At 41.1% G+C, this 26,253-nt stretch overlaps 1 long non-coding RNA gene across 1 annotated transcript in view; it reads right to left on the reverse strand.

The window, feature by feature from the left end:
• Positions 1-18,738, reverse strand: part of LOC311059739 — a 206,124-nt gene extending 187,386 nt beyond the window's left edge. Inside the window, exons 1-2 of the long non-coding RNA XR_014602197.1 lie at positions 18,302-18,738; positions 17,867-18,139 (exon numbers count right to left, since the gene is read on the reverse strand). This is a non-coding gene — a long non-coding RNA (uncharacterized lncRNA). The remainder of the gene's footprint in view (positions 1-17,866; positions 18,140-18,301) is intronic.
• Between the last annotated feature and the right edge of the window lie 7,515 nt (positions 18,739-26,253).

Consider the following 26,253-nt stretch of genomic DNA (forward strand, 5'->3'; position numbering starts at 1 on the left):
TAAAAAACACCAGATAATTCACACTGGAGAGAAACCCTATGGATGTGATCAGTGTGGAAAACACTTCTCTGAGATATCCACCCTTAAAAAACACCCGAGAATTCACACTGGAGAAAAACTCTATGGATGTGATCAGTGTGGCCAACACTTCTCTCAAATGTTCAACCTTAAAAGACACCAGAGAATCCACACTGGAGAGAACCCCTATGGATGTGATCAGTGTGGACAACACTTCTCTCATATGTCCACCCTTAAAAAACACCACAGAATTCACCCTATGGATGTGATCAGTGTGGACAACACTTCTCTCAAATGTCCAGCCTTAAAACACACCACAGAATTCACACTGGAGAGAAACCTTATGGATGTGATCAGTGTGGACAACACTTCTCTCAAATGGCCAGCCTTAAAACACACCAGAGAATTCACACTGGAGAGAAACCTTATGGATGTGATCAGTGTGGACAATACTTCTCTCAAATGTCCAGCCTTAAAACACACCAGAGAATTCACACTGGAGAAAACCCCTATGGATGTGATCAGTGTGGACAACACTTCTCTCAAATGATCAACCTTAAAACACACCAGAAAATTCACACTGGAGAAAAACCCTATGGATGTGATCAGTGTGGAAAACACTTCTCTGATATATCCAACCTTAAAACACACCAGAGAATTCACACTGGAGATACATTCTAATTTGGTCAATGTGGAATACATTTTACTCATTTAGGTTAAATAAAAACAATAATTGCATACTGTGCCAGCCAAAAATACATAGTAAAAAAAGAGCTCAGGAGCTGAGATACAGCCTTTTTCAGTAATAAGTGAATGGAGCAGCACATCTCCACATGATGATATCCTGGGTCACTGCTAAGGACACTGCTATTCATTCTAAATGTCCTGCTGCCATTTACATGTACAATGAACAACTTTATCCATGTCCTCATGTGTGAGAGTCTCTCTCTACGTCCTCTTGTTATTCATTTCTCTATGGAAACTTTTTGTTGCACATGATTGCTCAAAATTCCTTCAGAACAACAGAACCAGATAGAAGCAGCTTTGGTGAAGAAACAAGTGTTTGTTATGCTCTGTTTATGTGTGATTGTACATCACACGATCTTAATGTATCTTGTAAAAGTGTTAAGCACTAACATTGCAGGGTTGTTATTGTTTTATGTTGTGACCAATAAGAGTCTTATAAGAGGTTTATTTCATGAGTTGTATTGATACTCTAGAACACAGGGTTCATTCATTTGATAAGGCTTCATTTGATAAGGCTTCTGTTGGCAACAACACATAACAATACTACTGCTCTTCCCACGCATGAGCACATACTGACTCTGGACCTCGTATGTCTGGAAGGTAACATAATGTGTATAAACAATGCATATAGTTCTACATCCTTCCTGTTTAGTTTCTATGCCCATAGAAAAACTGAAATAATTAAATACAAAAGGTTAGTGTAACAGAATGAGTAAACATTAAATAAAATATCTAGTGGAATATGTTTAAGCATTTTTTTATCACAGTAGCAGTTTCAACATGTGTGTTCTCTCTCTCCCCCTTTGTTTATAAATAATATCATTTAATTTTTTTATTTTTTATAATTTAAATATAATTTATAAAGACCTTGTAATTCTAGAGAACACAAGATGTTTGCCAAATAAATGAAGAGGCTGTGATGTACAATGAATACAGTGGTTCCTAAAGAGTCCCAAGTCTACAAACTGATGTTGATTCTGTAGTCCAAACATTTTAGAAGTAAAGTTAGTCAAGTTCATTACTTTAAATAATACATTCTGGATAATGTGTCAAATACACAGTGTGCCTTAATTGCTGTGGCTAAGAACCTGGCCATGAACTGTTTCCTCTACAGAGTAATACTGTAGTTAACATACACACGGTATTAAAATGATTGAACACTTGAATGATTACTACTATTACTATACTGTGACTATTTCTAAACTATACCAGCGGACCCTATATACACTCACAATGGACTATTTGTGTAGGCTGTGTCTTTTTTATCTTGTTTGTAATAAACATTTAAATGTAGATGCAGCTTGCAAAGTGTTGCTTTACCGTGTTTCTGGCAATTTAATGTAATCACATGGAAGACACTTGGTGTTAGGGAAGCAATAACATACCTTGTACTTATAGTTATGTACAATTGAGGTTTCTATAGGAACTTTAATGGCCTATATATTTCAATGGTTCTAAATGTGGTTTACATTTTTACTTTTCTAATCCAAGATAGTTTGAGGTGAACTATGTATGGTAACTTCAGCAATCATGTGTCATTCTCTAGTAGCCCACCACCACTAGGTTTAGACCTGCAATGTCTGTTATGTGAGAGACACAGTTGTACAGTTTTACACATAATGTAAGACTGTACAACAATAACAACAGTTATGTAGAGAATCAGACCAGACTAAATACTAAAAGAGAAGGTAGCTACTCAAGCAAAATAAATTATGGTAAAAATGACATATTTTTGACAGAACTGACAAAACTCATTTAACTTTGAGCATGAAGCTCTCAGATGGCTGCCCTTTCTGGATTTCCCCTAAATAGTATACACATGAGTAACTTTAACATCCAAAATGTTCTTCTGGAAACAAAATATGACCATGTTAATCCACAAAAGCCTGTTATTTGGGGTCAAATTACTCCTGTCAGTTGTTCACACACCAAGGCCACCTGGTGAGACAGTGACACATAATGTAATCAATGACCATATTTGCATGGATATAGGTCATTTTCTAAAGAGAGCTAAGCATCATTCACAAGACCATAGGAATGTTGCAGTGCAGGTGTGAAGTGTGTGAGGGACATATTTCTTAAGACCTTGTAATTCTAGAGAACACAAGATGTTTGCCAAATGAATAAAGATGCTGTACAATGAAGACTTTGAACAGAATATAGCAAGCAGTTATTCCTTGACCACACCAGGTTGTATTGTTCTGAAGGAATTTGGAGCAATCGTGTAAAATAGGAACTTGAATGGCCTTTCTATCTTAATGGCTCTGCTTGAATAGCAAGATTGAGATGAGAGAGACTCATCCACACAAGGACTTGACAAGAGTTGTTTATTGTAAATGTAAATGAAGGCAGGACATGGGAAATGGTTAGCAGTGATACAGAAAAAGGTGGAATTATGGGTACATTTAACTTTTCATATCAGAGTTAGTTTGAGGTGAACTATTTATGTAATGTGTTGATGTTACCTTAATTCATCAAATTACATTCACAAAGCAGTCGTCCACCACCACCACCACCACCAGGGTTTAGAACATAGAACAAACTTAAATATACTTCAATGAAAATAACTTTGACAGAAAAATACATATGTGAACCTTGACAATAAAACTTCTAATTTGGTCAGTTGTTGCACCTTGACATCTCACTATGACACAAGGGTTAATAAGAAGAACATTGTACATCCCATCTTAAGACCTGACTCTGATGAGAGAATTATTTCATATTCACTCATATATTCATTAATGAGTGAATACAACATTGTTGAAGTCTGAATATACTGATTGTCTGTTTACTGTGCATGCATTTAATAATATACACATTTATAAATACAGGGTGTCATATTCATATATTTTATATTAATCTTATAGGAATTAAGACATATTGGAATTGCATGAAGATTAAAAATGAATTCATACACACATGGATGCTCTTGGTTCTCTTGTAACAGAAAGTCAACAGTTTCTACAAGGTTGCATGGGTGGAGCATGTCTGGGGGAGGAGCATATAGAAGTATGTTAGGTTGTGATTGGTGGAGAGATGGTTGTATTGTTCTCTTTGTCCAATCATTCAAAGCAGTTACCGGCTCCACCCCAGGCTCTCTAGTATAAGAAGAGTGTGAAGTTGTAATTTATCCACAACTCCTCCAGGATATCAATCATTTCTGATCAGATCTGACTGTGGACTCCAGAATTTAGTGGAAGATGAACTCTCTCAACCCAACCAGGGACAGTTCTGCTGAACAGGAGGGACCCAAAGAGAATGGTATGTTATTTTCTCTCCCTCCTTTCTACTTTTAATGTCCCTGCTCTGTCGTACTAATGTTTTATTACTTTACTTTTCAACTTAAAACTTGACTCTTATATGTTGCGCTTAGCTGTTGATTATGTACTGTATATGCTTCTCTATTGCTTTATCTCCTTGGGGACAACAATATATATATATACATTTATACATATATGTATATGTATATGTATATGTATATGTATATGTATATGTATATGTATATGTATATGTATATGTTTATAACCACGGTCGGCTGGTGGTTAACTTCCAATTGTCTATGGGAGCTTTATTTAATTAAGTTAACATTTGTACTCTTTTCCCACCTCTCAACCATATTTCCTTTGTTTTTCTGCAATCCAGGGTTGAATCATCAAACTGGCTTCCCTGTGCTACCAGCAGTGAATGAACAAAGAAGCTTGGCTAAACCAAAAGGACACTGCTGTGATCAGTGTGGACAATGCTTCAGTTGCATGTCCAAACTTAAATACATCAGAGAATTCACACTGGAGAGAAACCCTATGGATGTGATCAGTGTGGAAAACACTTATGTCCAACCTTAAAAAACACCAGATAATTCACACTGGAGAGAAACCCTATGGATGTGATCAGTGTGGACAACACTTCTCTCAAATGTCCAACCTTAAAAAACACCAGAGAATTCACACTGGAGAAAAACCCTATGGGTGTGATCAGTGCGGACAACACTTCTCTCAAATGTCCCACCTTAAAACACACCAGAGAATTCACACTGGAGAAAAACCCTATGGATGTGATCAATGCGGACAACACTTCTCTCGAATGTCCATCTTAAAAAACACCAGATAATTCACACCGGAGAGAAACCCTTTGGTTGTGATCGGTGTGGAAAACACTTTTCTGAAATGTCCACCCTTAAAAACACCAGAGAATTCACACTGGAGAAAAACCCTATGGATGTGATCATAGTCGACAACACTTCTCTCAAATGTCCCGCCGTAAAACACACCAGAGAATTCACTCTGGAGAAAAACCCTATGGATGTGATCAGTGTGGACAACACTTCTCTCAAATGTCCAACCTTAAAACACACCAGAGAATTCACACTGGAGATAAATTCTAATTTGGTCAATGTGGAATACATTTTACTCAGTTAACTCATTCAGCCAATGAAATAAAACAATAATTGCATGCAGTGCTTGCCAAAAATAAAAAAATATGCTCTGTCTCCCTGTTGTGTTTTCTTATATTAGTTTTTTCCTGTTGTAGTTAGTGTTTTGTTTTTCAGTTTTGTTCCTCGTACAATGTCTGGAAGGTAACATAATGTGTATAATGTAAACAATGCATATAGTTCTACCATAGACAAACTGAAATAATTAAATACAAAAGGTTAGTGTAACGGAATGAGTAACATTAAATACAATATCTAGTGGAATATGTTTAAGCATCAAATTATTATTATTATCTTTTTTTCACAGTAGCAGTTTCAACATGTTCTCTCTCTCCCCCTTTGTTTAGAACAGCCAACAGTCACGAAAGTGTTGTAAATACTTACACATATGTAAGACTATACAAAAAATAACAACAGTTCTGTAGAGAATCAGACCAGACTAGAGACTAATAGAGAAGGTAGCTACTCGGGTGAAAAAATGTAAGGTCAAAATGTTCAATTTTTTTACAGAACTAATTTAACTTTGAACATGAAGCTCTTCGATGGCTCCCCTTCCTTGATTTCCCATGATTTGATTTGATGTAATCATTGACCACATTTGCATGGATATAAGTCATTTTCTAAAGACAGCTAAGCATCGTTCACAAGACAAAAGGAATGTTGCAATGCAGGTGTGAAGTGGGTGAGGGAGATATTTCTAAAGACCTTGTAATTCTAGAGAACACAAGATGTTTGCCAAATAAATGAAGAGGCTGTGATTTACAATAAATACAGTGGTTCCTAAAGAGTCCCAAGTCCACAAACTGATGTTGATTATGTAGTCCAATACATTCTGGATGATGTGTCAAATACACAGTGTGCCTTAATTGCTGTGGCTAAGAACCTGGCCATGAACTGTTTCCTCTACAGAATAATAATGTAGTTAACATACACACGGTAGTAAAATGATTGAACAATTGAACACTTGAATGATTACTACTATTACTATACTGTGATTACTTCTAAACTATACCAGTGGACCTTATATACACTCACAATGGACTATTTGTGTAGGCTGCGTATTGTTTTTATCTTGTTTGTAATAAACATTTAAAGTCAAGATGCAGCTTGCAAAGTGTTTCTTTACCATGTTTCTGGCAATTTAATGTAATCACATGGACACTTGGTGTTAGGGAAGCAATAACATACCTTGTACTTATATAGAACATAATATGTTTTGCCAAATAAATCAGATGCTGTTATGTACAATGACACACTATGAACACAATATAACAAGCAAATAATTCTGAACAATAACATGTACAATTGAGGACTCTACAGGAACTTTAATGGCCTATGTGTTGAACTGGTGAACAGGCCCATAGACACCCACAAACTACTTCTGCATTATGATTAGTGTTTGTGTTTCTGTCAAATACATGTTCTGAACTTAACCTCAACAACAGTGTGTTTGTGTCTGTTGGTTGTGAGTAAACCAAGTGACGTGTCAGAAGAGGCCCAAAATGCGGTTACCCGGCTGGTTAGTTGTAATAAGATGGAGGAGAAGAGACGTCACGTCCCCAGGTTCACTCATGAATCGGTTTATTCAGCATCAAGTACAACAGCATAGCAGAAGCAGAAGCCAGAGAGACCCAGGGGCAGAGCCCCTGTGTCACACAGCCTAACGGCGTCAGGACTGTACTCGTTCTGAGCTACATTTTAGTTCAGCTTTTATAACACAAATAGCTTCACATTAGAATGCAAATAGTTCATGTTGGGTGGGGGTCAATGAGAGCCCCACCTGTTCAAGGAGTTCTTTGATCCTTTGCAAATGGTAGCCTACTGTCTCTCTATCTGCTTCCTATATCCTGCTCAAGGTGTGATCAGGATGATAAGACATTCATTTTTGTACAACACATTTTTTTGCAAAATGTATTGTAGGGGGGAGAGATGTGAAGATTGCTTAGATATTTAATTGTTGAACAGAAACACAACTATTCAAAATAATAGTCTAAATAATAGTGAAAGTAATCTTTTTGAACTGCTAAAGTAATCTACAAGAGGACAGTAAAAAGTGAATTTAGAAAAAAGGAAAATTGGAATGTTACAGTAAAGAGTGAATTTGGGAGAAAGAATTGAGATGTAATTGGAATGTTATGAGCAAAGGTTAAATTTGATTTGTGCTTTATTCATGGCGGTTTAATTATTTGGCTGATCTCTAATGTATGATTGTGACATGTTGTCCTTGTTGTGTAAAATCGAGGCCTTTTTCGGAGAGATTACAAATCTGGGAGTGCACGCCTGGAAATTCCTGTTATCTGGCCAGAAACAGGATGTTGTGTTCTTTTTGGAAGGGGCTAAGGTTGAGCGCGGCTGGAATAGCATGCTATGGACATGTTTGGATCGGTTAAAAGGTGCCTAGATATTAAAGAACGGATGTATTAGCTACCCATGCGTGCTTTGATTGATAGATACATTATTTAGTTGAACTGAGCCATGAATGATGCACAAATGGAGCTGATTTTGAAACTAAGATTTTGTATATAATTGGAGGTTAAAATGGAGAATAAAGCCATGTGCGTTAGACGAGAGATTTAGTGATCCTTATTTCTGCTACAAGGATTTGGAATTGTGTTTACTTTGTAGGAGAATATAAGGGCAGGTCCATTGTTGGCCTTCTGATGGCTAGGAGAAGGTATTACACTTTTTTCTTTGCAGGTTTTCTTGAAAAAACACAAACTTTTCTCCTTTGTGCTGAAAAAGTAACTGTAAATTTTGCCTTAATTGAGTGACAGCCTTTAAACAGTTCCCGGTCTGGATCACTATCCTTTTTAATCTCACGGATCGAGTATAATATTCAGAGTTTCGATAAGTGAACTAAATACTTAATTCAGTGGTTCACCACTGGGGCTAAAATGGGCTGGACCTCTCATTTGGCTAAAAGGACAGATTGCATTTTATTATCTAGTCATACAGTATGAGATGCTCTGTGTCTTTCTTGAAAATTACCATACCCTTTGTTTTCTTATCTCTGCTAGGAGTCAAGAGCTGAGAGAGATAGAATATTCAGCCCAAATCGCAGAACTGAAAGGTGAGTGTTGGTTGATGTTGATTACAGGGGTGGAAAGAGAAGTTTTCTGGTGCAGACCTAAGTAATTAGTATAGTTTTCAATAGTGGCAGACCTTGAGGGCCACAATCTGTGTCTGGGGGGGATGTATCCTCGTGCTCAAGAAGCCAACCGTAGGATTAAGGTAGACAGATTAGTTAAAAATTGACAGACAGAAAGGGGGTCTGCTCCATATTTGCTTAAAACTGCTCTACGCCCTTGCGACGAGACATCACCAGCACTGACGTTTTGTAATCTGTACTTAAGTAAAATTAGATTTGGTATGCTTTAAGGAGTGTACACATTTTGAAAGTATTGAGAGTAAAAGTTCTGTTATTACTAAATTTAGGATTAAGAGGGGAACGCTTATACAGAGATAACTATAGTACACATTTTGAACTATTGTTATGAAAATAGAGTTAAATAGCTGCTAACACAGTAAAAATGGTATTAACTATTAAGAAAATGTTAAAAGTTGTGGTAAATGAGTAACAAAATGGGAATCATTGTTTTGTAAAATATAACAAGGAGGAAAGGATTAGAATAAAGCAATAAATTATCTTATAATGTGAGATTGAGTCAATGTTATGTAGGAATGAAATGACTAAATCATAGCTACAATATACTATTTGATAACACCTTTGTAGGCAAGAGTTTTACGCCGTCATATGTTTAGATTCTGTAGGAAAGTTTTTGCCAAGTATTTTCATGCCAGGAATTGAGTTGGAGAAAGCTGGAGAAAGTTGGAGACACTGATCGATGCTGTAGGCTACCAGAGGGGACAATCATATCTGAGTGGTTGATGAGCCTGTCGGGGGAGCCTGGGACCAGATGGAGCATGCCAAAGATACAGCTGCTCTACCAAAATGGTTCACGGACGGGGCCCATGGACACTCCACTGCTTCTACTGAGATCTGCCGTTTCCATCCGACACCATCGACACAGCTCTGCGTCATCGTATCAGCAGGGAGAGGGGTGCCATGGAGGTCAACTCGTCAACTCAGCTCTACAAATCGTCCACGGCAGGAAACCGGGCGGTACAGTTCAGCAAACCAGGGGCGGTGTGAACCTCCAACCTGATGTCAACTTCTCATCTGTCTACTCATCGAACTACAACACTACAGGACGGCAGAAGTATAGAGCCACAGACATCAAGCGGACGGCTAGATATTCCAGAATCCAGATCTACAGGCCTTTGAGATTCAACAAAATGTCATCTGCAGATTGGAGGTTACTACATATGGGTGGATACTCCCATTTGTTCTTTGTCTGCGTCCAGCGCTGAAAAGTAGCTGTGGGCGCATACCGAAAGGCAGTGATTTCAAGGTTACAGGAGGTGGCCTGGTGAAAGTCTTTTTCGTGGCTTCAGTTTTTTGGACAATGAGGAACAGTTTTTGTTTTAAGGACTGATTATTCTCCAGGTGCAAACATGGACATTCAAAGAAGAAGAATCCAGCAACTGCGCTTTGTTAGCTTAGGCGAAAAAAGAAAAACAGAATATCATTTCTGTACGCGTGGACATGAACACTTATTGTTAAAATCTGTGATATGAGGTGTTTTGACCAGTAACCCTATGATGATTGCCTTTTCAGCTTCAGTTGTCTACATAAGTACTAAGTGTTGATTCCTTTCAGGTTCTGTAGACCCATCAGGGGGTGGGTGATTGGAAGAAGCCTTTTTATCGATCATTATTTTGTTATTTCCCATGTTTGAAAGTTCCTTTGTGGTAGACGTTATCAAGTCTACCAAGAGGGGAATGTGGTATCGTTTCAAACATGGCAACATGATATAACCACAATATTCCATCTAAATTGGTAAACACTGGAAGGTCTAATATTGTGCTAGGTGATTCTAAATTCTGAAGTTAGCAGCCCAGGTGAGGTGACAAATGGAAAGTACAGAGACAACATCCCTTGATTTGATTGACAAAAGAAGCTTGTATTTACTGACAGAAGGTGGGCTTTTGTTCTATTGTGTTCAGACCTTGAAGCTTGTCCTCCCACAGGGCAGAGATGTAAATTGTTGGGGTCCAAGGGTCGACACCCTATCGAGGTTGGTCTCTTTTGTATTCATGTAAACTAATCAGAGTAATCATTCCTGGGCATAGGTCACAGACACAGCAAATGTGTAGTGATGGGAGCCAGGTCAAGATGACTGGGTAAACAGTAAACTATATACACTTTTATTATTCTTCAGTCTTAGGTCTGCAGTGTGTAGTTAAAATGATTAAAGGCTTGATAACTATTACTTGTGTTGTTAACAAAGAGAAATGTCATTTAAGGAAAGTATTCTGTCTTGAGGTAACTGTTGTCTTTGTTAATTCATTATATTTCTAACTGCTGTTTGCAATTGTGAATGTATAATGTGTGTGGACTTAATTTGAAGCTAAAAAGATGTTAAACAAAGATCTCATAATATGAGCTTGTGTAAAAGTATAGTTTTATAGATGAGGGTTGAAGTGAATTGTCACATGATTAAATCTGGGCGGATGCTGATTTCTTGTGATGACTGAGAGAGGCTGGCCAAGAAACCTTTTGTTTCTGAAAACCTGTTTTTGAGTGGTCAAGAGGGAGGACCGGGAGGAGGTCCTAATTCAAATGTATGTCTGTATAAAGTGCAGTGTTTTGGTGATACAAGTACACTCTGTGGATTCGGCTACACACAGATGTCATGTTCATTGAATAAAATGCATTCTTTGAACACCCACTTTTTCATCCGGTTTCTACTTTAATCTCTCAACCCAGAGGACAGGTAACTTCTACATTTATATGGCTATAGCCATGCCTCAATTTACCACACAAGTAAACCAACCAACTAACTATACATGTATGTTTCTGTAAAGGACACTGCTATCCATTCTACATGCCCTGCTGCCATTTACATGTACAATGAACAACTCTATCCATGTCCTCATGTGTGAGAGTCTCTTTCTACGTCCTCTTGTTATTCATTTCTCTATGGAAACCTCTTTTGCAAATGATTGCTCAAAATTCCTTCAGAACAACAGAACCAGATAGAAGCAGCTTTGGTGAAGAAACAAGTGTTCGTTATGCTCTGTTTATGTGTGATTGTACATCACATGATCTTAATGTATCTTGTAAACGTGTTAAGCACTAACATTGCAGGGTTGTTATTGTTTTATTGTGTTATTGTGATCAATAAGAGTCTTTGGTTTCTTTCATGAGTTTTATTGATAAGGCTTCTGTTGGCAACAACACATAACAATACTACTGCTCTTCCCACGTGTTAGGGATAAGAGTGCTAGGAGTAGAGTATAGGGATCTGTGTGTTATGTGTTTACGTTATAGGTGTGCGCGCGCCCGTCTTGTCCTCGTCCTCGTTCTTCGTCTGATCCTATGCAGATTCGGGAAGCGACTCCTTCTCCAGGATTGGTGGGGAGCGCTTCAGGCTCAAGCTCTGCACTCTGCAACAACGCGCCCCTATTGGCGCATACCACTCCACGGCTCCGCGTCATCAACCCTCCACTCTTCAAAAGCCATTCAATGTCTCCATTCTGGGCCGCTGTCAGTCCAGAGAAACACTCCATGTACGACAGTCTAGTGACAGCGTGCCCAACGGAGTAGTCTAGCTATGTCTTAACATACAGAGCATTGTGTCCAGTCTAAACCTCATTGTAACCGTTGCTACTTATACGTAAGTGCTTCATGTGAGAGATGATACAGGGCAGGTAGTATTGTAGGTATTTATTTCTAGTATTCCACTGTTTAGCACCAGGTAGAGGGCAGGATCCATTCACTTTGTATTTATGTTTGTTAGGTAAGAATAGGGTAGTCAGATAGTTAGGTTTTCTTTATTACTGGTTATTACTAAGCTAGGAAGTCAGAGTTGGGGGTTATTGCAGTATTTAGGAAAGCAATCTTTTGTTTCTTGTTTGTTTCTTTGCTTTGGTTCCTGTCCACGCCCTGATCACTCAACAGCACTGGTAGCACTGTTATTTCCTTACATTTACACTTGATTGTATGCCATCCTTTGATTGCTGTGAATAAAAGCTTAAGTTTGGTTTGAACCATCTTGCCTTTGTTGCGTTCCTACTGCCCTAGACCCGGTGGTTCGTAACATAATGGGGGCTCGTCAGCTTTATTGAACCTGAGCTGTTAATTTAAGTTTTTTTCTCCTCAAAGTAAGTAATCAAGTGGCATACGGTTGTGTAAATTGGTTGACTAGCATTAGAGGGATGGCTCCATTTAATCTTGAGAAATGTATTGAAAATCCATCATTGGATGCAATTGATAATTGTCGCAAAGAGGATTTGCATAATATAGCTTTTCACTTCAAATTCACGGTGTCCAAGTCGGCATGTAAAGATGAGCTTAAAACTCTAGTGGTGGCTGGGTTGGTGGAGAAGGATATTCTGGTTGTGTTGCCTGTGGTGCCTGACGAAGCCAATGCGGTAAAAGAGCTCAATGTGCATGGTGGCATAGGTGCCCCAGCGGACAAAGCTGAGGCACAGCCACAAGCAGGTGGGGGTGGTGATCCTCCCTCCCTGCCCGATCCAGATGGGTCTAAAGATGACGTGAACGTCCGTATTGCACAGATCAAAGTGGATTCTTATGAAAAAGTGCAAATGCGGCAAGCACAGATTGAGCACCAGCTAAAAATAAGAAAGCTGGAAATAGAGGCAGACACTGCCTTGCGCATAAAGGAGCTTGAGGTGGGTTCTCTGAGAGGGTCCCAACCTAAGTCAGGTACATCTTCTATGAGTATTCCTTCCGCTTTTCCATCTACCCTGGATGTGTCTAAGCATGTTGCGTTGGTGCCTGCTTTCCGTGAGACTGAGGTGGATTGCTATTTTAGTGCATTTGAGCGCATTGCCTCTGCACTTAAATGGCCCAAAGAGGTTTGGGCATTGTTACTTCAATGCAAAATTCAAGGTAAAGCTCGAGATGTGGTGTCAGCTCTCCCTCTAGATGATAGTCTGAATTATGACTCTGTTAAGGCAGCTATTCTGAAAGCTTACGAGTTGGTGCCTGAGGCCTATAGGCAGAAGTTTAGGAACCACAAGAAATCTAACCAAACATTTGTTGAGTTTGGCCGAGAGAAAGGCCTTCTCTTTGATAAATGGTGCCCCTCCTGTAAGGTTAGTGATTTTGATGCTCTGCGGGAGTTAATTTTACTTGAAGAGTTCAAGAAATGTTTGCCCGAGCGCATTGTGGTGTACCTTAATGAACAGAAGGTGGAGTCACTTTCTAAAGCGTCAACTCTAGCAGATGAGTTTGTTCTCACGCACAAGACTGTGTTCTCGTCATCTCAGAGTGAGAAAACTTATACTCCTCGATTCAGTTCTACGGCTAATAATAATACTTCCAAGTCACCACCTCCGCGTAAGGATGACCGGGAGTGTTATTATTGCCACAAATCTGGACATGTCATTGCAAATTGTTTGCAGTTAAAACGTAGGGGACAGCAGCAGCAGTCTTCTCAAGGTGCAGGTCAGCCACAAGGCATGGGGTTGATTAAAACAGAGCCTGGTTCCATGAAGATGTGTGAGAATCCTGATGCATGTTTTGCACCGTTCACCTTTGATGGGTTTGTGTCGCTGACAGGGGAAGCTAATGATTAGCAGCCAGTACGCATTTTACGCGACACTGGGGGTTCACAATCTATCATTCTGGCGGGTTTGTTGCCACTTACTGATCAAACCTCATGTGGCTACAGCACTGTGCTACGTGGCATAGAAATGGGCTATGTTCCAAGGGCATTACACCAGGTACATGTGAATTCTAAATTGATCACTGGGTTTTTTCCTGTTGCCGTCTGCCCTGAGTTGCCCATACAAGGGATTTCATTCTTAATGGGCAATGATATTGCGGGTGGGAAGGTGGTTCCACCACTTGAGGTAATGGATTCTCCTAACTATGTGCCTGATGGCTTGATTGAATCTCGCCCCACTGTGTTCCCAGCGTGCGTAATTACGCGTGCACAAGCATGAAAAGTAGGTTGTTGATTTGTCAGATTCTGTTCTTGGACCAATTTTCAGAGAGGAAAATGTGGGGAATAAATCTGATGTTGCTAAAAGTAGCACTGTGAAAAAAGAGGACAAAGTACCGTGCACACCGGTTCCCGAAACTGGTGATGTTCCCAAGTTGCCGATTACCCGAAAGTCTCTTTCAGCCGCTCAAAAGGGGGATCCGAGCCTAAGGAAGTGTTTCAGTGAGGTGATGACGTCTGACGCCGTTAAGAATGAACAGGTAGGCTATTTCCTTGATCAGGATATTTTGATGCGTAAATGGACATCACTTGCTACTGTAGGGTTAGAATGGAGCGCTGTATTCCAAATTGTTATACCTACAGCCTTCCGTCAGCAGGTGTTATCCGTCGCCCATGAGAGTAAGTGGGCTGGTCATTTAGGTGTCACCAAAACGTACAACCTCCTCCTGAAACATTTCTTTTGGCCCGGAATGAAATCTGATGTTGCAAAGTTTTGCCAAAGTTGCCACACGTGTCAACTGGTAGGGAAGCCTAATCAGGTTATCCCTCCTGCCCCCCTTTATCCAGTACATGTGATAGGTGAACCATTTGAGAGGGTGATTGTGAACTGTGTTGGCCCGCTGCCTAGAACATCCTCTGGTAACCAATATTTACTCACTATCATGTGTGCAGCTACCCGGTTTCCAGAGGCTATTCCGTTGCGCACCATCACAGCTAAAGCCGTTATCAAGGCGTTGCACAAGTTTTTTGCCATCTTTGGCTTGCCGAAATTTTTGCAAACGGATCAAGGAACCAATTTTCAGTCCAGGCTGTTTAATCAGGTTTTAAAATCCCTCAGTATTACGCACAAGGTCTCCAGCGCGTACCATCCAGAGAGCCAGGGGGCCCTGGAACGGTGGCACCAAACGCTGAAGTCCATGTTGCGTAAATACTGTTTGGAAACTGGGCGAAATTGGGATGAGGGGATACCATTTGTATTGTTTGCGGCACGCGATGCGGTACAGGAGTCATTGGGTTTCAGCCCAGCTGAGCTTGTTTTTGGCCATACTATTCGGGGTCCTCTCAAAGTTCTAAAAGAACAATTCATGTCTGCTAGTCCAGATTCGGGGAAAAATGTACTGGACTATGTTAGTCAGTTCAGAGAGCGTTTTCATCAGGCTTGCTCATTTGCAAAGGATGCGCTCTCTGAGTCTCAAATTCGAATGAAGCGTCGGTATGACCGAGCGTCGGTCTCGCGACTTTTTCAACCGGGGGATAAGGTTTTGGTATTGTTGCCTATCCTCGGTTCGGCACTTTCGGCTCGTTTTGAAGGGCCATACGAGGTCCTTGAGAAGCTCAGTGACACGGATTATATCATAAGCACTCCTGAGAGGAGGCGCAAATCTAGAGTGTGTCACGTTAACATGATAAAATGTTATCATTCCAGGGGTCACTCCAGTGCTGTTCCTGCTAAACCTGTTTGCTCTGTTGTGTCAGCATTGATTGTGGCTGATACACCTACTGGGTCTGACGTTGATGATGGGCTGGTATTACGCCCTACTCTGCAGCAGAGTGCGCGTCTGCCCAATTCTGAGATGGTAAGAGCGTTGCCTTCTCACCTCACTCATCTGTCTGACGCGCAGCGTAATGATGTGGTTAATTTGGTTAATGGTTTTCCAGCGCTATTTGGTGATATTCCCACCCAAACTACGGTGTTAAAACATGACATAGAGGTCACCCAAACCAAACCCATTAAGCAGCACGCATATCGTGCCAACCCGGTTAAACGGGCCATGATGAAAAGTAAAGCTGAATATTTGGTAAAGCATGGTTTAGCGGAACACAGCACAAGTGCCTGGAGCTCCCCTTGTCTGGTCGAATTGAAATCGGATGGTTCACCTAGGTTCATCACTGACTATAGGAAGGTGAATAATGTAACTGTGCCTGATTCGTATCCCTTGCCACGTATGGAAGATTGCATTGACAATCTGGGTAGCGCTTCCTACGTGAGCAAGCTGGATATGTTGAAAGGTTACTGGCAAGTGCCATTATCGAAGCGTGCTTCTGAGATCTCAGCATTTGTAACACCTGACTATTTCTTGCAATACACTGTTATGGCTTTTGGTATGCGCAATGCGCCAGCCACGTTCCAGCGGCTCATAAACATTGTATTGGCGGGCATACCAAACTGTAATGCCTATCTAGATGATGTCATTGTGTATTCTTCGACTTGGGCAGACCACATGCAAACGTTAGAGCGAGTGTTTCAGCGTTTAGCTCAGGCGTCTTTAACTTTGAATTTTGCCAAATGCGAGTTTGGAAAAACCACGGTCACATACCTCGGAAAACAAGTGGGGCAAGGCCAAGTCCGCCCACTAGAGGCCAAGGTCGCTGCTATAAAGGAATATCCTGTTCCTCTTACGCGCCGCGCTCTCCGTAGATTTCTAGGACTCGCCGGGTATTATCGTGGTTTTTGTAGAAATTTTTCTACAGTCGTGTATTCTCTCACTACCTTGCTTAGTCCCAAATCAGATTTTGTGTGGAATTTTAATTGTCAGCATGCATTTGAGAGTGTTAAATCACTCATGTGCAATGCCCCGGTGCTCGCTGCTCCAAATTTCGATCGGCCCTTTAAACTAGAAGTAGATGCGAGTGCTGTCGGGGCTGGAGCAGTCCTTATCCAAGAGGATTTCGACGGAGTGGACCATCCTGTGTGCTATTTTTCGCGCAAGTTTAATAAGCACCAGGTTAGGTATTCGACTATTGAGAAGGAAGCTTTAGCGTTGCTGTGGTCTCTCCAATTTTTTGAGGTGTATGTGGGGTGCAGTTCTCTACCCGTGACTGTATTCACAGACCATAATCCTCTGGTTTTCTTGTCACGCATGTACAATCACAACCAGAGACTCATGAGATGGGCTTTGATAGTTCAGGAGTACAATTTGGAGATTAAGCACAAAAAGGGGAAAGAAAATGTATTGGCTGATGCCCTATCCAGAGTGTGGGGCGGTTAAGTGGGTAGTGTTGGAATAGGTTAGTATTGTAAATATATATATATTTTTTTGTTGTGTTTTGATGTAACGTATAAAACAAACAGAGTGGTTTGTTTCTTAAGGGTGGGGGTGTTACGGATAAGAGTGCTAGGAGTAGAGTATAGGGATCTGTGTGTTATGTGTTTATGTTATAGGTGTGCGCGCGCCCGTCTTGTCCTCGTCCTCGTTCTTCGTCTGATCCTATGCAGATTCGGGAAGCGACTCCTTCTCCAGGATTGGTGGGGAGCGCTTCAGATTCAAGCTCTGCACTCTGCAACAACGCGCCCCAACGCACACACACACACACACACACACACACACACACACACACACACGCACACACACACACACACACACACACACACACACACACACAATATAGAAAGACAAATAGGCAGAACTCATGTAATTGTGTTTATTGATTAAAAATATATATTCATACAAAACAATGGAACAGGAGCACACAGATAAAATCAAATGTTTCAAATAATCCCTGGATTTTGTTCCAGGGACCCCAGAAGCAAAGATTTGAGTCTAAAAATATATATTCAAAGATTCTGAATCAGAATCAGGTTTATTGTCACATCACTGGTTTAAGTAAAAAAGAAGTGGGTGAAATTTGTGTCTACATATTCATATTTACACTAGTACCTGAGATAAGATGTGTGCGTGAAGATAGCAGCAATTTATACTGTGCATGATATACTTATGGACGTTAGTTAAGGTGCTTAGGGGGGGGAAAACACAATAAAAGACAAAAGTCAACAGTGTTATACATGGGATTAAGGTGCAAAATGTCAGTGTGTGTCGACCGCATAATCCACATAAGGTAGACTGACACTGGTCAGCAAGTAGTGCCATGAGGGAAAAAAGGGGGGGAAAAAGTCACTTATACTTGTGTACTCCACAGGGGAGGCATGCGTTAATCCGACAGACCTTTTCTCCGACTATGTGGCATCCGCGTGCGGTTAGGGTTAGGGTGCGGGTTTGGTTCGGGTTTACTGTTTAATGTCGGAGCACTGCGCTGTCGGAGGAATGCGCTGTCGGACTAACGTATTGCACGCCTCCACAGTTGGGTCCAAGGAAGTGCAAAAGGTCCGATACCAGCTAGACAGTACCGCCTATCATCAGGCTGCTGAACAAGGCTCATGCCTCATTCAGCAGCCTGACAGCAGCCGGATTAATGCAGTTTACACGACAACGGTCTCTACAGAAAACGGCAAAATAAAGTATAAAATGTGCCGTCCGTTTACACGGGAACAGTGTTTGCAGGGCTTGAATCCGTTACTAAGTGAAACCTCCTTCCAGGGTGGAAAAGTTTGAAAACGCTACAAGTCCCGTCTCCATGTAAACAGTTACAGCAGAGGAAACGGCACAACGTTTGATGTTGACAGATGTTGTGAGAGAAATAAGCAGCCAGTTCTATGAAAACAAGGCCAAAAAAGTGACAGTACATTGGCTATTTCAAAATAGCCGATCTACAAGCGTCTGGAACGAGGTCCTGGGGTCTTCTTTCCTGGAGCTCTTGCACAGCTTCGAAAGCGCTGAACTTCTTCCTGGTGGAGGTCCATGCTGGCAAACCATCTTCGAAGCCATCTTCCTCATCAGACATGAGCTCTTTGGTTGCAGTACTGTTCCAAAGAATGTCCTCACCAGGCCTAAACACGGATCTCCTGCCCTCAAACAACTGTAAAAAAATACATAAAAAATAGAATTACAATTAAAACACAAAACTAAGAAATAGTTTTAACTGTGTGAGTGAGGCCAAAATAAGTCAAAATAAGTGTGCTTTCAATTATAACACAGGGGTCTTTGAATACAAAAAGACAACCAAAAAAAGCCCTGTAAGTAGGCTACAATAAGAAATACAGGTTTGCTGGCTTCTGCAGGTCTAGCCCACTCTATTAAGATGCAAATAGCTTATGTGAATACTGTGAGTGTATTATGCATGTACGCTTACCTTTTATAAAAACAGGATCAACATTACAGAAACTAATGCTTAGTCCTCCTAAAAGATGAGCTGCAACATCACTATTATGTGGAGAATTTAACCTGTTGGAAGAGAAGAACCGTGTTAGTTTTTAGTCATTTGCATTATTTTTATCAGTTAAAACATTTCACCAGGACAGGAACTCAATCCACAGGCCTACCTCCCCCCACTATCCCCCACCACAAATCAAATCAGTGGGGCTTGGTGTCCCCTCTTACTAAAGCATGATTGTGATATAGTTGAATTTGGTTACTTACACTTCTTTTGGATTGAATTTGTGGTTATTCTTCTCCGAGTTGTGTAGACGCCTCACAGCCTCCTGTAAACAGCATGATTATAAAAGGTTAATTTGAGGAAATCAATGCTTTTGGCAAACCACCCAAGCAATACCAAAACGCTCGCCCCAAACACAGTCACCCGGGCGCAAATCCGGCACATATCCGATAAAATCTCTACCCCCTAAAATGGGGGCGATCGTGTTTTGGGGTGAGCCTTCCGGTTACCCACCAGAACATTACACTTATTTTTCTACAAGCAACACATACAAAGTATTTTCTAGCTAGTAGACACAGGGCCCATATAGTCAGACATAATTTCACTTACCGCAAGGTCGATGTTATTTGCTCTTTTGACCCTCTTTGGTGCAGGCAAAGTCAAAGGCTGTCGAAGGCCGGCGTCTGAGAGGACTCGAAGCAGCACCCGATGCATAAAATAAATATCTACTTGTGTATAAATATAAATATCCCCGTGCTAGGGTTGCCAGATTCTGTGAGAGAAACAAGCAAGTAGGTCTAGAAAAACAAGCCCAAAACAAGCGATTATGGGTCACATGCGCACTTTAAACCTACCTACTGTATACATGAGCTATTTGAAAATGGCAGATATACAAGCTCACAACGCGTCGCTCGCGATGCGACTCGTTGTGAGCTTGCAGACTGCTATTTTCAAATAAAATTCTTGGTACAAATGTATTATAAAAAAACTTGGCAACACTGGCTCAAAGACATCTCACAGACACGGTGTGACGAGGCGGTGCTCAGGAGTGAAACATGAAACAATAGGACCACTGAAACCATCGACACCTATCATGCAAATGTTGTGCCTGCATGTAATCTAATCTCTATCCCCCAAAATACAAACGAAAACACACACTAAGGGCGCGTTCGAAAATACAGCACTGAGCGCACTGGCCAATACAAACTAATAGGCGAGTGTGCTCCAGTGCGTAATTTCCGAAAGCACCCATAAAGTAGCCTTGTTTGTGATATGGGTAAAAAGTAAAAAAAAAGTTTTGGTATCAAAATGTGCTTAAAGTACCAAAAGTAAAAGTACTAATACGTTTGAAAATAGCGTGTGAGCTTGTTGATGTATAAAATAAGGCTAAAGTGGTTAACTCATTCACTGCCAGCATTTTCTGTGGCTGCGTTTAGCCACTGCCAGACATTTTGACCACTTAGGCCAATCTTTGATTATCCACAGAATAGTTTTTGCTATGACTACAATGTCACACAATAGCTCAAAATAAAAAGGAGAACCTCTACTTTTACCAGAAAAATACATTTTTGAAATCCCATCTTCCGTTCTTTACTTATTGGCAGTTGAGTAAAGCTTGTTTTCAGTGAAAAACACCCTCTGAGAGAAGAATTCTGAGATAAACAGCTTTTTGTAAAAGTTTTTCAGAAAGCTCTTTTGATCCATTTATTTGTCGCCTCAGTAACACACCAGACATATCTAAAGTATGTGGTCTAAACAAATACAAATCACCTCTTTAGGCAGGCCACCTACAGTGACATCAAGTGGTCTAGAAAAGTCACTACATAACACTGAAGTGAGACTGAAGTGCCAGGGTAAAAAATAAGAAACAAATATAGCTGCAAGCAGCGATAATATGGGGCCAGGAGAGAGAAAGAGAAATGAAAGTCCTTGCGGTCTTGTTTCCAATGAGTGCCTGTGAGCAATTAGGGGTTAAGAGTCTTGCTCAGGGACAAATTTCATTTCATCGACACATTTGCTGACCTGGCCTGGAATCGTACCTGGGGCAACCAGAGTCTCTGGCTCTCTAGGCGGGCTCACTAACCACTCAGCTATGGCCACCCCTCAGAGAGAGAGAGAGAGAGAGAGAGAGAGAGAGAGAGAGAGAGAGAGAGAGAGAGAGAGAGAGAGAGAGAGAGAGAGAGAGAGAGAGAGAGAGAGAGAGAGAGAGAGAGAGAGAGAGAGAGAGAGAGAGAGAGAGAGAGAGAGAGAGAGAGAGAGAGAGAGAGAGAGAGAGAGAGAGAGAGAGAGAGAGAGGAGAGAGAGAGATACGGAATAGATTGAAGAGACATAGAGAGAGACAAATGGAATAGATGAAGAGACAGAGAGAGAGACTAATGGAATAGATTGAAGAGACAGAGACATGGAAACGGAATAGATTGAAGAGAAAGACATGGAAATGGAATAGATTGAAGAGAGAGAGAGAGCGCCATGGAAACGGGAATAGATTGAGTCATGTTTTTTGCATTTCAACTTAAATGAGTCTGCTATCAAGCGAGGCTTGAACCGGCAACCTTACGGTCATGAAGCACTCTTAGGTAGCTGCAACACTACCAATAGTGCTATAGCTTTGTCCAGGCTGATATTGTCTGTGGAGGATCACAAACTCTTGCCTTCTGTCATGACCCAAGCCCCTGTTTCACTAACACTAAGATCACTCGTTCACAAACCATTTACCAATGAAGAAATTGTACATCTCCTCAGAACCAAAATTAGTGAAAGTAGCCGATCTACAAGCTCACAAACCATTAAAAGTTGTCAGATTGTACATTGGCTATTTTCACAATGAAGTATGTTATACATTGAAAAAACATACTCTCATTGCTATCTGAAAAGTTGTGAGATTGTAGATCAGCTGTATGTAAAAAACACTCAATTAAGTATTTCATGTTATCTTTAACAATTGCAGATGTATTCATTGATAGTCATGTTGTGTGAAATGCAACTTAGATGAAGTCTGCACCAAGTGAGGCTTGAACTGGTGACCTTCAGGTTGTGGGGCACACATTTAAGCGAGAAGCCACCAACAGACAAGAACCTGTGAAAAAGGAGATCACACAGATCATACAGTTTCACGCAAATAGCTGAAAAATCCTGGGTTTAAGTGTTTTTCAAACTGCTCAAGATTGCGGACAATCTAAGGGCGGTGCTTACTGGTCAACGTGATAGATGTGTTCCTCATTAGTCAAGGCACATGTGTAAGCAGGTCTAATGGCTGTCGGCCAAACGAGGCATGACTTTTGCCTGTTTAAAGTTTCAATTTTCAAAAAATTGCTATAGCGCCCCCGTTTGACCAATTGGAGTAAGATTGGTTTCAGTGATATTTGGAATGGCCCTTTACATTTCTGCAAAGTTTCAAAGAATGGTAAGTCTGCATGTATGTGTTAGGGGCAGATGAATAATTGTCATAAAACTGCAATATTCATTGGCTCATTAAAACTTCATTTTTTCACTTATGGAAGATATTTTGCAAACGTTTTTTGGTATAGGTCCAAAGTTCATGTGTAAAAAGTTTCGTGCAGATTACTCAAAAATCCCAGGAGGAGATAGGTTTTAACTGTTTTTCATATAATTCAAAATGGTGGGAGATCTAAAGGTCAGAGGTCAAAAGTCAGAGTGTGAAAGTTGTTCAGCATGAGGAGACGCATGTGTGCATCGAAGTTTCATGGCTGTAGGTGAAACAGGGCATGAGTTGTACCTGTTCAAAGTTGTCATTTTCAACTGAGTGCTATAGCGCCACCTTTTGACGAAAGATTGTGAGATTTATTTTTTGATTGTTTTTCATGACCATCTACCATATGGCCGAGTTTCATAAAAAGCGACTGCACGGTTCAGCCAGAACTGGCAAAAACGGCGGAAGAAGAAGAAGAAACGGAATAATGCCAATAACAATATGGGTCCATGCTGGAAGCCTGGCCCCATAACTGTGTGTGTGTGTGTGTGTGTGTGTGTGTGTGTGTGTGTGTGTGTGTGTGTGTCATGCAGTGGATTTTCTGTGTGTGTACAAATGAAACTAAATGGACACATTGGTTCCATTTGTACACACACTACAACCAAATAAGCTTCGATTTTGCTTTGTCTTTCAGTCACATACTGTATAGTGTATACAAGTAGCAATGACAGGAATCATCAACTGGCCTCAATGCTGTCTGCATGTCATATATGGGTCAGCCTAAATCCACAGCAGATTTATTGAATACAAATGGAGTGTTTCCCTGTGTGTGTGATAGGACTGATTCATTGCAGTGGATTTTCTGTGTGTGTACAAATTAAACTAAATGGACATGTTGGTTCCATGTGTACACACACACACACACACACACACACACACACACACACACACACACACACACACACACACACACACACACACACTCACACACACACAACACACCACACACACTACAACCAAATAAGCTTCTATTTTGCTTTGTCTTTCCAGTCACATACTGTATAGTGTATACAAGTAGCAATGACAGGAATCATCAACTGGCCTCAATGCTGTCTGCATGTCATATATGGTCTTTATCAGGGGTCAATATATATCTATCCATCCTCTGTCAGCATAGCTATAGTGTACAAATGAAACCAAATGGACCAGTAAGACCAGTAAGAAACAAGCCCAAAATAAGCAACTAAACTTTAGAAACAAGCCCAAATAAGCACATACACTTTAGAAACACACAGATCATACAAAATTTTGAGTCGGCCAAAATCAACAGCATATTTATTGAATACAAAAGGGAGTGTTTCCCTGTGTGTGTGTGTGTGTGTGTGTGTGTGTGTGTGTGTGTGTGTGTGTGTGTGTGTGTGTGTGTGTGTGTGTGTGTGTGTGTGTGTGTGTGTCAAGCAGTACAGTTCACACAATGTAGGCATAGTTCCGCTCTGTATGATATGTCTCAAAGCATCCCTTCTTGCACAATGGGACGGTGCAAACAGCACACCAGAACCGTGACTCACGGCGTTTGCCTGATGAACCCTTCATTTCCTCGTTGGGCGATTTTTACAGCGGGTGGAGGGAAGATAGGTAGGCGTGTGTACAGTTGGCCGCGGTGGGATGTTGGCATTGAGCCTGCTCTGGGGGTCAGTCAGCCTAGGTGCAATTCGACGCTGTGGTGGAACACGTCTCTGGCTGGTCCACGCCTTCGCCACACTCGTGGTGAACTCCATGCTGGTTTTACAGCTGCCCTGAGGGTTTTTCTTTTTGTACAACACAAATGCATTGGCCATACATATTTCAAATAAATAAAAGATGAACTTGTTGGTCCACTTGGAGGATTTCCTGGTGAATGGATAGTAAGAGAGGGACTGGTCCAGCTTGTCCACGCCGTTCATGTTGTTGTTGTTGTAGTCTATAATGCAGGTAGGCTTGGCTTTGGTCACAAGGGCAGCGGGCACCTTGCCTCTCCGTCTCCGCCACGCCTTTACCTCTCCCATCGTGTCCGGATGGAATGTGGAGACCATTCTCACGACGTTGTTGTCCCGAAAAGCCATCGACAGCACCTGGTCTGTGTGACGTACCAGTGTGTCCCCTACACCCAGTCTGGCAGTGGAAGCGTCCTGGATCTCTGGTGGGGCGCCCCTGTTGCAGCGCAGTGTCCCACAGACATGGGTCTTCTTCTTCTTCAGGAGCAGATCACACATGGTCACACTATTATAAAAATTGTCCATGTAGAGCCGGTAACTTTTCCCTTGTAGACCACCAAGAAGAGAGACAATCGTGTCTACAAGGCTCACATATGTTCCGCAGTATGGCCGGAGGTTGTGACAGTAGCCGGTTTTTGAGTCACATAAAAAATAAGACTTTATCCCATATCTGATAGGCTTCATTGGATTGTAGACTTGAAGTTCAGTCTGCCTCTCCAAAGGAGCGTGCCCTCGTCGATCGAAATGTTTTGATCTGGCTGGTACAGTTCCTGGAACTTCTGCACCAGATAATCGAGAACTGGCCGTACCTTGTGCATTCTGTCACGGCCAGTATTGACACTGTCACTGAAGTGAAGGAACCTCAGGATGAGCTGACATCTATTTCGAGCCATTGTCTTGCTGAAATATGGTGTAGAAGTCAGCTCATCCTGAGCCCAGTACAGTTCCAGTTCTGGCTTTTTCACCAGCCCAGTAGTGAACAAGAGACCCAGGAAGGTCTTGAGTTCTGCAACAGTGACAGGCTTCCAGGCATTCACCCTGGACTGTGGCAGGTCGACCTTCGCAATGCACGCCAGCGCGTACACGTTGGTTTGTTCCACGACAGCCGTTAGCAGTTCATCAGTCATGAAGAGCTGGAAGAAATCCACAGGTTCCTAAGAGTCTAGCGCTGCAGCACTGTTCATGGGACCGGGACTGGCTGTGAAGGGGATGTCTTCGGGGATCCAAGCCCTATCCTCCATGGTATACCAGACTTGAGGCTTGGGCTTGCCACGTGCACGTCCTGTAAATTATAGAAATACATAATTAGAAATACATAATTATGTATGCATATAAAATACATATACATTTACAATACAATATATATTTTTTATTTTATTTGAGTGTAAGTTTGATGTACAGAAAAATAAACTTTTGTTCTTACCTTTACTGGTTCTGCCAGTGCCAACAGTAGGAGATAAGAGTTCCTCCTCACTCGTCATCTCAGCATCTAAAATCAGAGTAAAATATCAAATAGTTATGATCAGGGGTCATCAATGTGTCCGTACACAGACAAATGTGTCTGTGGCTAAACTTGGCATTGTCTGTGGCAGATTTGTGATTATTTACTATAACTATGTACATTTAGTTAGGTGTCACTTTTCATTACAAATGGAACCAATAAAATGGACCTCCATTTGTGCACTCTCAGAGTTGTAATAAAAAATACCATATATAGTGTAAACAAAAGCAAAGCAATTATTGGTTCCATTTGTAATGAAAAGTGACACCTAACTAAATGTACATAGTCATAGTAAATAATCACAAATCTTCCACAGACAATTTATCCATTTGTGCACTCTCAGAGTT

The sequence above is a fragment of the Gymnoscopelus microlampas genome (assembly GCF_963454915.1).
Source record: "Gymnoscopelus microlampas genome assembly, chromosome: 14".
NCBI classification, from domain to species: Eukaryota; Metazoa; Chordata; class Actinopteri; order Myctophiformes; family Myctophidae; genus Gymnoscopelus; species Gymnoscopelus microlampas.